The sequence below is a fragment of the Durio zibethinus genome, chromosome 22, assembly GCF_047325235.1.
Source record: "Durio zibethinus cultivar Kanyao isolate XHJ-2024 chromosome 22, ASM4732523v1, whole genome shotgun sequence".
NCBI lineage: Eukaryota > Viridiplantae > Streptophyta > Magnoliopsida > Malvales > Malvaceae > Durio > Durio zibethinus.
The window spans coordinates 7,434,273-7,450,403 of NC_143183.1; positions in this window are offsets into that span (position 1 = coordinate 7,434,273).

The following is a 16,131-nucleotide window of genomic DNA, read 5'->3' on the forward strand; positions in this document are numbered from 1 at the left end:
AACCAAACACATACCCATATGCTTCCATACATCATACCTATGTGGACCCTCTCAATCTCTTCTAGTCCACTTACAAACAAACATACACACCCATAAGACGTAGAGCCCCAATACTCTTATGGGGTGTTTATCCCACAAAAATTCTACAACTCTCTTACATCTTTTTCTTATACCTAACCCTGTAGAGACTTCACCTATTTATAACCATACAAACTTGCCCATTAAGAATCCCTTTCCTCTTAGATTTTTCTCCTGTAAGTCAAACTTGCCTATTGAGAATCTCTTTCCTTTTAGAATTCTTCTCTTGCAAGTCAAACTTACCTATTAAGAATCTCCTTTCTCTTGAAATTCTTCTTTCGCAAGTCTTCTTGTCCATCAAGCAATATCTGACAAATCTCAAACAAATCTCAAACAAATCTCTTATGGGATTTGAGTCAATATTCCCAACAATCTCCACCTTGACTCAAATTCCATCAATCATCTGTCTTCATGCTAAACGTGCTTGGCTCCACCTGCAATGAAAGTCTTACAATCATCTTCTCTTCTCTTCTGTCTTCACGCTTCATACAAACCAATCCTCAATCTTCAAAACTTGAACTCGAACTCTTTTCTTGAATCGAGCTCCTCTGGACTTGCTTCTTCCCATGTCTCAAACCATGCACTTCCCACATCTAAAACCTTTAGCTCTTCCCACATCTCGAACTTTCAACTCTTTTACATCTCTTTTACATCTTGAACTTTCAGCTTTGATACCACTTGTTGGGGAACACCACAGCTCTGATACCATTTGTTGGGCTAAAAGCCTCCAATCTAATCACATCAGCGGAAGCAAAATCAAATAATAAATCAAACACACAAGAGACAATAATTTGACGTGGTTTGGTCCAATTGACCTACATCCACGGATGAGAAACAAGATCCACTAGTTGTAGAGAATTACAAACTTACATCAAATCATCAACCTCACTCAACAATCAATACTCATAAGACACTCTCAATCTCCTCTAGTCCTATGGAGTATTCTCACCTAAACAAATACAAACCCAAACCCTTGTGCACCCTCTTTCTTTTCCCATATCTCAAACTGTCAACTATTCTCATGTCTCGAACTATCAGCTATTTTCACATCTTGAATCTTCAACTCTTCTCACGTTTCGAACCTTCAACTCTGATACCACTTGTTGGAGAACACCATAGCTCTGATACCATTTGTTGGGCTAAAAGCCTCCAATCCAATCACACCAGCGGAAGAGAAATCAAACAATAAATCAAACACACAAGAGAAAATAATTTAACGTGGTTCGATCCAACTGACCTACATCCACGGATGAGAAACAAGATCCACTAGTTGTATAGAATTACAAACTTACGTCAAATCATCAACCTCACTCAACAATCAATACTCATAAGACACTCTCAATCTCCTCTAGTCCTATGGAGTATTCTCACCTAAACAAATACAAACCCAAACCCTTGAGCACCCTTTCAACATAACCAAACACATACCCATATGCTTCCATACATCATACCTATGTGGACCCTCTCAATCTCTTCTAGTCCACTTACAAACAAACATACACACCCATAAGACGTAGAGCCCCAATACTCTTATGGGGTGTTTATCCCACAAAAATTCTACAACTCTCTTACATCTTTTTCTTATACCTAACCCTGTAGAGACTTCACCTATTTATAACCATACAAACTTGCCCATTAAGAATCCCTTTCCTCTTAGATTTTTCTCCTGTAAGTCAAACTTGCCTATTGAGAATCTCTTTCCTTTTAGAATTCTTCTCTTGCAAGTCAAACTTACCTATTAAGAATCTCCTTTCTCTTGAAATTCTTCTTTCGCAAGTCTTCTTGTCCATCAAGCAATATCTGACAAATCTCAAACAAATCTCAAACAAATCTCTTATGGGATTTGAGTCAATATTCCCAACAGTCCGGCTTAGCTGAATTGGAGCTATGGTGTGCCCAAGCGAATGAAGACGTAATAGTTTTAATTCCGACTAATGACTGTTGAAGGTGGCATTTTAACGTTGTTTGAAGTTTGAACATGCCACCAACAGAAATTTTCCTGTCTGCTTATTAGTTGTGGCACCTTATTGCATTTAAATTTCGAATTAAAAGTTGATGGTTGTCTTTGGCGATTCCTCTAATTACACTATACTGGCTCATTGCAGGATAAACTCAAACACACAACGCATGCTATTAAATTATTAATATTTTATACGACACAAATAAATGAATTATCTAAATGAAATTTTATCAATTTTTTTACTTTTCAATTGTGTTAAAAAAGGACAATTATGAAATAATTTGTTCCATTTCTCGGCAACAAGTAGGTAAATTTTCACAATTTTTTTGTCTATTCAATAAGAGATGAGGAATAGGGATAGAGGGGTTCGAAGTCTCAGCTCACATGTCTTCTTAAATCTTTCTAACTACTAGACTAAGAAGTTCAAAGATTTCACCTTTTGCATTTAATGTTTTTTTGTTTTCTGTCTCTTGGTTCTTTTTTTTTTTTTTTTTTTGCAAGAGTTGAATGAAGGTTACTTTGAAATAGTTGTATGTATGATTGTGTTGCATGTAAATTAAAAAATAAAAAACAAAAGGAAAAAAAAATTGGATAGCACATGCAATATGCCATATGTTTTGGTTTGACCATTCTCCACCAATGGTCTAATTCTTTCCGGCATTCAAGTGATCTCACATGTCTTCCCAAGTTTCACATCTGATTCTCCCAAATGTTTGACTGATAAATTAATAACATAAAAAAGAACCATTTCAGTTATTTCGGTTATGAAGTTAGTTGCATTACATTAATTAATATCATCATATACTATTTTATATGTATATATAGCAACGACATGTGTGCAATCTTATATTGTTTCTTTAGGTTTTATTGTACTGTCTGAAATCATGATTAATTATATATTAGGGTTTTTACATTTATTGCATTCATTGAGACAGAGGTAAAAGTCTATTTATGATTTATCCAAAACCATATACATAACCTATCCTTATCCATATTTATTTACAACTACTCAAAACTAATTTTAATTGGATTTAATGGGGTCGGATACCCAAATAAAATCCGCTCACTGCCATCCCTTGGGCTGTTTCCCTTGAATATACGATAATATTAATTTTGTTGACACAAAAAATAATAGTGGATATAAAATTAATTATTATAATAATAAAATTAAAATTAATGGTGGATATGTATTTAGATGTGAAAGTAGTGGTACCAATAAGGTAAATTATAATAGAAAAAGAAAATAATTATTAAAGACATTAAATTAAAAATTATATATAATAAAAAATTTAAATTATTTAAAATTTATAAATTAATAAATAATTAAAAATTATTTTTTGTCAAATAATATTTTTATTGATAAATAACTAAAAATTAATAATTTTATCTTGTAAAAAAGAATAAATCATTTAAAAACTTCTAAATAAAAAAATTTAAAATAAATCAAAATAAGAAAATTAGACAAGTGTTAGAAAAAATAAAACAAAGGGAGGTTTAAAAAGTAGAACTTCACAATTTTTTACTGGACCCATGAGAGTTCAGTGTGTAGCTGATGCTGCAGCACGATAAGACATAGAATATTTGTTACCCATGCATAAAAATTGATTTGTTCCTCAGCCAAATTATGCCAAGGTCTTTATACTTTGCGAAAATTTAGAATCTAGATACTATACTATAATTTATATAAATTTAGTTCTTATACTATTTTGATTTGATAATTTTAATTTAATCATTAATTTTATTAATTTTTTGCAATCAAAAATACTGACTTGGGCATTGACTTTGTTGATATGATGTTCACTTGTTGACGTGGTAATTTGGATGAATAAAGTCAGTTGTTAAATTATGTAAAGAGTTATCATACTCACACGAAATTTGAAATATACTTCATCTAATATAATAAATATTTTAGAATTTTTTTAATTTTTTAAAAATATTAAATTTTAAAAATATTTTAGTCTTTCTAATATAAAAATATTTTTAGAAATATATTATATTTTATTATATATAATTACCTATTAATAATATCATATTAATAATATTATTATTATCTTTTATATTAATCAATTATAATATTATGAATTTAAATTAATATATCAAAATTAATATTATTTTAATTACTTTATATATATCATATAATAAAATTTATAATGAACCAAACTATTGAATAGAATTACATTTGTAAAGAACCCAAAATAGACCATAATGGAATGACCATTCCATCTAATCAAACAAAATAAGAGATTTAAACTTAAATTCTTACGTGGGATGAATTTCTATTCATTTGAAAGACGAACTTTGATCCTGACAAAACAAAATGAAAAAATGATTTATTTGATAAATCGAAGCATTAATATCATGTATCATAATTAAAACTTTCAATTTTTTTAGGTTTTCACAAAAAGAACCCTAACCCTAGCCTAACCCTATCCCTAGCTAAAACCCTAACCTAGACACTAAACTTAAACTCTAAACCTTAATCAAGTCAAAACCTTAACCTAACCTTCACACAAGCCTAAACCCTAAACTAAACCCTAACCTAGACTAAACCCTAACCTAGCTCAAACCCTAAGCTTTAACTCTAAACTAGTCGAAACCTAAAACCCAACCCTAACCTAGTCTTAAACCTTAACTTAAACCCTAAATCTAACCCTAAACCCTAACTTAAACCCTATACCTAACTTTAACCCTAAAACTAATCCTAATCCCTAACCTCAAACCCTAAACCTTAAACCTTAACTTTAATCCTAATCTCAAACCAAACCCTAAGCTTGTTTATTAAACCTTTAAAAATGTAAAGTTTAACCCAAACCCCTATATCCAAATTACATTCACATGCATTTGCATTTACTTGGTAATTAATTACACATGCATCATCATTTTTTATTGTCATTTTCATATTATTTTATTTATATTTGGCATTTTATATTAGCATGCACATGATAGATCTTGTTACATTTCATGCATTTTCATTTTATGATTCATGTCATTCATTTTGTTACATTCATGATTTTAACAATGAAAAATATTTTAGAAATAAATATGGTAATTTTCTTAGTAAAGATAATTTTTGAGATCTAGACTAAATATAGGGCAGATTCTCAACAATTATCTTTATAAAGAATATTATATTTGTTTTGATGGGTTACCATAGAAATCCCAAAATAAATAGATATTTTTAAAATTCTGCCTAAATATAAGCAAGTTAAGAAAATGTTCCAATATCAAAGGTTTCCATTTTAATCCAAAAATAAAAAGATTTGCCTTTTTATTTTAAAAAATAATAAAAAATGAAAATATATGAAAATAAATGAAATTCAAGGAATTATCTTTAAATATTAAAGTTAGGATCATATTTTCTCAAAATTCAAGGACAAAGAAGATGTAATTAATTAGTACCATTTTTAAAATAGACATTGTCGGGGTGTTGATCCCTCTTCACACATAATTGAATACTAGAACCCATTTATGATTTCAAAGACCAAAAATATCTTTTTGATCATCCTTAAATTTGTTTTTGGTTTTATTAAAAAGATAAAATTTTCCTGGATAGCCAATCACACCTACAAAAAAAAATGGTGGTGACTTCATTTTTAATTGATTTCAAAATTTTTGTCCTATGGTTGAGTTCTTAGACTGCATTTTGCAACAATATGTAACACCAATTCAATTAAAAAATTATAAAATATATTTAAAAATAATTTAATAAATATAAAATTAAAGACATTTATGTATTTTAGATTTTCTACTAAAAATATTTTTATTTAAAGTATAAAAATTACCTACTTTTACATAAAAAAAATTACTTACATAACATTTCTTTTTAAACATTCTCTTTTAAAAAAACACCCACATAATGTGCAAGTGGTACCTTCATTATGTTGTTGCTAGCAAATACCACTATTTTGGGTTTTGGATCTTCCAAATCATTCCTGTAGGAGATTTAGACCCATTTTTTTCTGATCTTTCAATAAAAAGATTCATTTTCTTCATAAAAAATAAAAGGTAGAACCAGTAAAGTTTTCTTTTTCGATTTATCCCTGGAGTTGAATACCTCATTCAAGAATTGTTTTTGATCCAATCCTTAGGAATCAATAGAAAAAGGCAAATCCCTTATGATACACCAGATCCGACTCAGTTATTGATAGAGTGAAGGTAAGTTAGATTGTAATTTGAATTAAGAACTTATTTGGTTAGATTTGATACTAATTGGCATTGAAGCTGATGTTATCATTTGATCCCTTTAATCAATATTAGAGATGTTGGTTGGATTTAGGTTGGATCACTGTGGATCGAATTGTTGAAAAAAATTTTGAATTGTTTCGAGTTTGTATTAATTTAGGTTCAGATCCAAATTGTTAAGTTTTAAATAAATCAATTTAATATTGGATTAGACTTTCGGGTCATCCAGATTTAGATCATTTAAGAATTAAGTTAATTTAAGTTTGAATCATGTCAATTTCAATTGAATGAGTTTGGATTATGATTTTTTTTTATCAAATTGGATTTGAGCAAATTTGAGTTCGTATGTACTTGGGCAAATTTTTTAGGTTTGGGTATGAAGGCTCATGTGAATATATTTCCATTCTAAAAAAAAAACTTTTAATAAAGGATGAACTAATTTGTAAGAAATTTTAAATTTTAGACAAAATTGCTCATTGGGTGTTTAAAATTGGTAAAATAAATTGGCATAAAGGCCTATATCATATCAATAGTATTAAGTTACATATGTCTCTTATTAGAAATATTAAGTACATAAGATTTATTTTCAATAAAGAATTCATAAGGTATTGAGGCTTTTTTATAAATTATTGAATTTTTAATTCTTATAGTTAAGTTCTAATAGGGCCATTTTAGTGTCTAAAGGGTAAAATGGATATTTTTCCCAAAGTATAAGTCAGCTAACAAGCATGAGCATTTTGATCATTTTGGCAAAGTTGATGTGTCGGGCCAACTTGAAATCTCGAGCTCCACATCAACTTGGCCAACTCAACAACCCACTGTTGCCATATGAAAGTTCTAACTTATCATCCCCCGAATGTACTGTCAATTGTCAGCTTAGCTCGGGCCTATTAAGTCAGCCTTAGTCCCCTTATGTCGACCTCAGGCTACCTAGGCCGAAAGTCCCCCATCGTATAAGTAAGGTAGCCCCATCCAAGTACTCCTAAGCCAACTAAAACTTTTAGCTTTCCAACTTACATTTCACCTTATTCTCTTTTTCACTCCTTAACTGAGCACTGACTTGAGCGTCAGAGCACAAACACTGAAAAAACTCCCAGCCTTTATTGTTGACTAATCTCTTTTTCTCGTGTATTCAGGGTTTTACCCCTCACAAATAGCTTGATCCATAATAACAGACAATGGAAGATAGTTTGCAAACCCAAAGTTTAAATAATGGTGTTTCAACCAAGGTTGTTAATATTATTCTAAACAACATTTTGGTTTTCTTTAAACAAATGGTATATGCCGGTACCAATTGTTTTGGCATATTATTTCAGAATTTTCAATTAAGTATAAATATATTTATAAATATACATGAACTTGTACATTATAATCATATTAAGAATTTACAAAATATATATACAATATCCTCAAAAATCAAATAAATATGCTTAAAAGTATAGGAAATAATATCATAAAATTTTTATGATATTTTTAAACACTTAATTTGATCATATGATATTTAAACAAATATTTTTTATGCAAATATTAAGATAAAAACAAAGAAATGAAAAAATTAACTTTGGTTTTATAATTGTTAAACTTTAGAAATAGAACACAATTGCTTTCATGAAAGAGATTGAAATATTTATAAACTTTGGTTTAAAAAATAAAGTATTAAAAAAATAAACTCAACTTTTAAAAGTTATTTTGTCAATTAATTTTATTTTTATTAGGTTAAAAATATTCAAACAACAAAAGACAAATTATAAATTATAAAATATGTTTCATATTCACATATCAGCCAAAACAAGCCAATCCACCAAAATTCAACAATATCAGTCGAAATGAATGAAAAGAACCAATATTATTAGGTACCAAATTCGATGCAAAAAAATTATCTTTAAGTGTATCATATTTTATTATAACCGGAATGTACCGACCATTACAGTTGATATCAAAATGATATTAATAGTTATCCAATGGTCTAAGCCTCACTTCAATCCCATCAACAGCCTAATGGTTAGGTCAAGGCAGTAAACAAAACCATACTTAAAGCCCTCAAGAAGAGTTTAGATGAAGTCAAGGGCAAATGGGTCGAAGAGCTCCCTAAAATGTTATAGGCTCTAAGGATGATCATCGAAGTCCCAATAGGGGAGATCCTTTAGCTTTTTAAATAAATGCCGTGGTCTTAATTGAGATCAACCTCCATAGCCTTCGAGTCAAGTTTAGCTTTGAAAAAGAAAATGAATAGGCCTTAAAAGCCTATTTAGATTTAATTGAAGAGCAAATAGACATTACTCTCACTAAAATAACAACATATTAATATAGGGTTTCCAATTATTATAACAAAAGAGTTTGACAAAAGAATATAAAAAATAGGACTTGGTACTCAAAAAAGTGAAAGACTATGGAGTCGATGATCGATGATCGATGAGAGAAGTTGGCCTTGAAATGGGAAGGCCTTAACATAGCTAAAGAAGTAGTCCTAGTTGGGATTTGTAAACTATAAAACTTGAATGGAAATCCCATCCCAAGGACATGGAATATGGAAATTTTGAAAATTTATTATCAATAAAGGCTTTCAAGCTAAATAAATTTGTAATTATGAGATCTACATGTACTACTTGATTTCAAGTTGAATAAAAGCTTAAAGTTCAAACATCTTTTGTCAATTTTTTTATTCATTTTAAGTTAAGCTAATAATGTTATATTTAAAATGTCTAAGGCCCAAGCTTAGACTTACATGAGCAATGAAACCAAAAATCGACTTTAGACATATGAATAACGAGCAAAGTTCTTATGTTCAAGTTGTCTGAGCTAGTCATATGAAAATGTTTATGTCATAAATCACTAATGTTAAAGTGAAAGGCTCCAGCTTTAGCCTTTTTTTAAGCCTCTAAGTCACGGTCTTTTATTTCAATTTTTAGAGTGCGACAAAATTCTTACCATTAACATAGCCTTGCTGAGAATGTGGTAAGTCTATTATTTTGATCCTTCAAGAAGGAACATCGAGTTGAGGATGGACATTACCCCTTTCTTTCTTCATAGAAGGCAATACAAAACAAGATATGTCGAAGCCACCTCCACCTCGACCAATCATGTCTGCAAAATAAAATCAAACTAAAAGTTAGAATAAAGTTGATACAAACAAATTAGTTATGCAAATTTAATAACACCTACCCCAGTAATTACCTTCCTTAATGACACTAAGGGATGTCAGCTCATAAGTATCAACTACTAACTTCCCCATCTTAAGAAAGTTGTTTATTGTATCCCAAGCACCAAGCTTATCCATAGTTAAAGGGTTGGCCTTGGCTTTTTAAAAAATGTTCGAGCCATTATTAATTTCTCAAACCCCTTTAACCTTTTCTATACAAAGGAAGAGGGCATTCCAAGTCTTTATTGAGCTCAAGTAGTTAGCAGAAATCTTATTAATGGGTCAAGCTATTACATAGAGCCAACTCTTAATGATGATGCTTTTTAAAGGCAAAAAATTCCTTGAAAATATGGATAGAAAGAAGAAAACCTAATCTTTGCAAAGAATAATAAATCCTACTATATACTTAAAAGAATTGGGGGCGAGCTGGGTGATAGTTAAATTATAAGACAAAATAAGTTCAACAATAAAAAAAAATGTAAAAGAAATCTAAGGCCGATCATTATAAAGTCCCAATGCACCTAAATCTTATAAGACTCTAATGGGGTAATGACCTTATCCTCTGAGGTCGGCATCATTATATTATACCCCTTATTAGAAAAATCAAATTTTAATTTCACCATAGAGACATGATGAATAGAGCACATATTAAGTCAATCTTCAAGGTTTTCTCAACCTTTTAAGCTCTTCATCACCTCCTTAATGGTTATACCTATGGAGCTAAGGGTGTAGAAAATGGTGAGATCATTATCATTATTGTTGTGGTCAGTAGCCTCTGTTTTCCCCCCACTTTCACCATTCTCTTTGAGTTAGCTAGACTCCTCGGCTTATTCAAAACTCCAAGCTTGCTTAGCCTCAAAATCATTATCACTATTTTACTTGACTTCTAAAGAGTGAGTAGGCCTTAAAACTTGAGCAAGGGTTAGGATCTCTACTATGTTGTTGGAAGAAAAAGATGAAAATGAGTCAAAAGACTTTTTAGACTCAAAAAATGAGCCAAAGCTAGGCTTTAAGCTTAGACTATTAAAAGGTTAAGAAAGAAAAAGATTTGGATTGTTTGGAGAGGAGTATGGAAAATAGAAGAATGGTCAAACGGAGGAGCCAAACTAACCACTACTATTGGGATTGGAAGGTCTTTGAGGTTGGAATTAATTGCCACCAGAGGCTCATCCATCTCATGATAGACCCTTTTCTTCTTACTCAGGCATTATCTTTAATATATTTTTGGCTTTCTGCAAGCATTAAGTTTAACCAGTAAGTAGCTCGATAATAGTTTTTTTTTACAATAACAGATAGACTTTATCATCCAAAAGGAAATTTTTTTGTTAAGTTGACCTTTCATTTCTATCCTAAAATTGTTAGACAAGCTAGAATTAGAAGACATAATGAAAAAAAAAAAAACATACCAAAAAGTTTTAAGAAGAAAGTCAGACAAAAGAATGCTAGAAACTTTTAAGATCGATAGAAATTAGTTGGCTAAAAAGCTAAGAAATCTAAGTAATGAAAAACTGGAGTCCCAGAAGGACCTTAGATAGCTAAGTCTTAGATCAAATGAACATTCCAAATTAAGCCACATCACCATTATGGTTACCAAGGATGAGTCTTCAACTTCTCAACCCTAATTAAAAAAACCACCAAAATTTCTTTCTCCTTAATAAATGTAGATTCATATAAATAACCACACATATAATATCACATCAGATATGCTTTACACACACTATAACTATCACATTGATCATCTTATACAAGCACTATGTCGATCGCATCACCTTAAACCCAGAAAATAACACCACCTTATCCATGTCAACATAGCCCCATGACTAGCTCAACAAATTGAGATTAGGACAATCATGTAAACTCCTCATCAAAATGATGCCATGAAAACTCCAAAAGAAACACACGCTAAACTTGTAGCTCGATTAAAACAATAACAAATTAGCCAACCCTATCTTCCCTAGTTTGATGCCTCAGACTACTCAGTGAGGTGATAGAATATTAATGGCATTTTAATGTCTAAAGTGTAAAATGAATTTTTTCCCTCAAGGTCTAAATCAATTGAAAAGCAAGGGCATTTCAATCATTTCGACCAAGCTAATGTATCAAGTCGACTTAAAATCCAAGACTCTACATTAGCTCGATCACCTCAACAACCCACATGTTGGCACTTGAAAGTGCTAACTTGTCATCCACCTGACAATTATCTATCAGCTTAGCTTAAGCTTACGAGATCAACCCTAGTTGCCCAATGTCGACCTCAGGCCACTTAGGCCCAAGGTCTCCTATCACACAAGTATAAGTAGCCTCGTCCAGGTATTTCTAAGCCAACTAAAACTCTTAGCTTTCTAGCTTACATTTCACATTATCCTTCTTTCCATTCTTTGATCAAGTGCTGATTTGATCATTGAAGCACTAATATTGAGAAAACTTTCAATCTTTATCATGATCAATTTCTTTTTTTTGTATTTTTAGAATTTTACCCATCATGAATAGCTATACAAACAAATTCAATTGCTAACCATCTCTAATACTATAAAAAAATTGGAAATAAAAATGTCATAAATAATATATATTATTAGTTTTGTCTTAGAAAAAAGTGGGTATCGAATACATGGAATAAAAGTTTGATTGACACTTTTGACTCTTTTTTAAAAATTTTTTTATATATTACTTTTTTACAAAAGAAAAACAAAAATAATAATAACATTAAAAGTATGAACCGAATAGTGTCTTGATATACTCATATCATATAGGACATTCAAATATGAGAAGGAATATGATGTCATGGTGGATTACAGCATCTATATGCATAAATCTATTTGAATTTTGATACTGAGAAGAATAAAACATAATTTAAGCTAAAAGGATAATGCGATGTGACGATATATATAAATATATATAGTTATTTCTTGAATTAAGTTTGTGGTTTAGGATTCAAGTCATGCTAATAACGAGTTGGGTAAATATGTCAATTAAGAGAGAATTAATTCACACTTTATAATTCTATAATAATTTCAAAAAATTTAAGCAATAATGAAAACAATTGATTAACCCTCAAATAGCAATTGTATTTAAGTATGTCACTCTATCGTAAGTACATGCATTTTATCATTAAAAAATTTATTCAAATAAATTCTCCTTCTTCAAATAATAATAATAAAAAAAAATAACTAACAAGTAGTTGATTCAATCGATTAGACTCGTCTTCTTCGATGAAGAGGTCTTAGATTCGAGTCTTACCAGTGATCACTTGATGGGATCATCTCGAATGTACGACCTATAGCCACCTGTCTTAAGCTGTCAGGTATGATACATCTTACCATGACCTGAAGAATTGAACAGCTTATCTATCTTCGGATTTTTTCTTATAAAAAAAAAATATAATAATAAATAATAAATAAACAAAACTGTGAACGGGTTAGAATTTCCCCTCCTCAAGTTTCATCAATAAGGGCTATAAGTCTGTTAGTATTAGGATTGCTGGAAATAGGATTTGATAACAATATAAAAAAAATTATCAAAAATTACTGACAAAATTTTTTGTCTATAATGAATGATAATTCGTCAATAATATTGAAGTATTCTATCAGTAAATTTAATTAAATAAATTTATAATTTTATTTTAAAAATTGATAAATTTTGTTTATAAATTCCGTAAGTAAATTTTCACCGGTGTTGGACAAATTTTTGATAGCGAAAATCTTGGGGTTTATGGAGCATGTTCCCAGCATATAGTGTATAGAAATGGTGATGGAGATACTCAGTACTCAATCAAGCTTTAGTTAGGTAAGTAGATAAACATCTCTGGTACATGAATACTGATCATCAGATATCAGAAACCATCACATGATAATATATTGACCAACATTTTTTCATTTCTTTTTAATCTGATTCTCTATCTTTATTTCTCTGGAGCCAAGCATGTGGGGTAGGCAGCCAAATAAGAAGATACAAACAAATAAAATAATTGTAAAGGAAGCCATGGTAGCAGATCATGAGGATAGATATATTTTTGGTGATTTCAGACAAGCAAGTGCAATTCCTGCCATGATCATATGAATCTCTCATATTTTCATTCATTTTATTTCAGTCATACATAGCGACCGACCTCATTAACTGAATCTCCTCATTGATATATGCGTCTCATTAATGTGTGAATGATTTACAAACTAATAGACAGAGAGAAACAGAGACCCTTAGCCCACCAAAACCAATCATTGTTTTTATTCCACTTTTTAATTTAATTAATTAACTTCTTCATCTAATTTCTTAACATTACTTCTTGGTTCTTCTAGCTCAGATTCCTTTTTGATAACTGATCTTTGATTAACTTAATTCACATTCCTTGAAAAAGAACACAATTTTGGGTATTTAATTTCATCAATAATTCTAAATTCTTAAATGATTGTCAAATTGCTCTCTTTATATATATTCCAATAAGATGCCAGATGATTTTTTTTTTTTTGGCATAATAGGCCAAATAATTGATTTGCTGGGAACGACCCAAATTTGACCAACTCCAAGATTACAGTCTTCAGTAGGTCAGCATCTTTTACGTTCAACCATAGCCTCTCTTCTTTTTTCTGGTTTTACTACTTTTTTTTTTAATTAATACAATCATTTTATATCTAGTTCGTTTTTATACGATATTAGTAAAATTTTTAAAATTAGCATATGTTTTTTAATTATATTTTTATATTTTAATAAATTTAAAAAATATGTGATAATTTTTTAATTTTGTTATAGAATTTAAAAACTTTATAGTGTATATAAGATAATTTTTTTAATACATAAGTAAAATCATTCTTGCATCGGAAAAATAGTGAATTTTAATATCATCACATGCATAAAAATTATGAATTTTTCAAAAACAAAAGGATGATATAGACTGCCATATTTGAACAAAGATGGTAATTACTACATTTCTAAGGCAAATGTGTGTTTGCGCAAATGATGCTTAATATTGGCTTTTATATTGTAGGTGAATGTGTAGCTTTTTTTGTTTTTGTGGAATTTTATTCCATTGGTTGTCAACTCCTCATGTTTCCATGTGACCCTTATTTTATGTTGAAGAAAACATTTCCACATTCACATGTCAAAAGAATATATATAGAAGGGATGAATTTATATAGCGTAAAATTTTTTTAGTTTTATATTTTTTTAATCATTAATTTTAATAGAATCAAAAGATGAAATTAAATTTTTTTTATTTGTCTTTTTCATCTCTTGGATCTATTAAAATCAAAAGTTAAAAAAATATAAAAATAAAAAAGTTTTATACTGTGTAATATATATGAAAGATTAACTTACATAAAAGTAAAATTTTTTAGTTTTACATTTTTTTAATTTTAATTTCAACAGATCCAAAGATAAAGTTGCAAGTCAAAAAAAAAATTTAATCTTACCAATTTATATTGAAATCAACGATTAAAAAATATATAAAACTTTTTAATTTTATACTAATATAAGTTGATTCTTCTACATAAGAAGCTACAAAATTATTGCAATGGTTGTTCTTTGTTTTGGTAGGATTGCAATGAGTGTTGTGACCATATATTTAACTTATATAAAAATAATAATAAGAAAAGAGAAGTGATAAAATTAAGATTTCTCAAAAGATTCACAAACTTTAAATAGGCCCTTAAACCAAATATTCTTATGTGGCCATCTCCTAATCATTTGAACCTAACATTATTTATTCAAAATTGTACTTCAAACTATATTTATAATTTATATTGGCAAACTTCTTCTTTGACCAAGATCAATTTAAGAACACACCCCGAATATGTGGTTTAATAGTAGGTACATGTATCTCTTAACCTTAATCACAAGTTGAATTTGAACCTTCAATCCATAATAGTAAATGAGATCAAACTAATGCAACAGCTACTCTTCCATTGCCTAGGAAGACAATTAATTGTATGAGTAAAGAAATATAGTACCAATTGTAACAAACAAAGACACCTTAAGAAACCTTTCTTTAAGGTTAGTTCAATTTAATAAGAGAAGTTCTCTTTTTTCTCAATCAGAATTTGATTTCTTAATCAAAAATAAGATCTTAAATGCACCATATTGATGTCACAAGATACAACTCTAAAAATTCTTATAGAGAGAATTAGATCCAAACAAAATTTGGAATACTTTTGACTTTATTTAACAAAAAAATTGAAGGAAACTCAATCACTCTCTAGTTATAATACCTTACAATCAAATGTATTGTTTTATATAAAATGAAGAATATTTACGAAAAATGAAGAAAATATTTAATAAAATGAATAAACAAAATATTTACCAAAATTACTTTTCTTTAAATATTCATTTTATATAAAACCAAATCATTCACTAAATCTCTAATAGTTGAGCAAAAAGTAAATTAAAGAAAAAGTTGTATATAAAACTAGAATTATGCCCCTCGCTATGCCTTTTTTTAATTTATCAAAAATTATCTTAAATTGAATAATATTATAAAGAATAATAATATTTATTAAAAATAAATACAATCATAATAAAAAGATAATTATTTTGAAATATTATTTTTTTTAAATTTAATAATAATATATAATTTAATTGCTTAAAATTTTTATTTATTTTTTATTCCTTCCCTTTTTATGTAGCATTTAGTATCATTTTTAAGATCATCATAGTGATCTAATTACCATGGTAATAAGATCATCAAGATGATTTAATCAATAGTGATATTAAATTATCATCTTTGGTACAAAATTATAAATTACTAGTACTTTTAAATAACTATGTTTGAAAAATAAATCATACA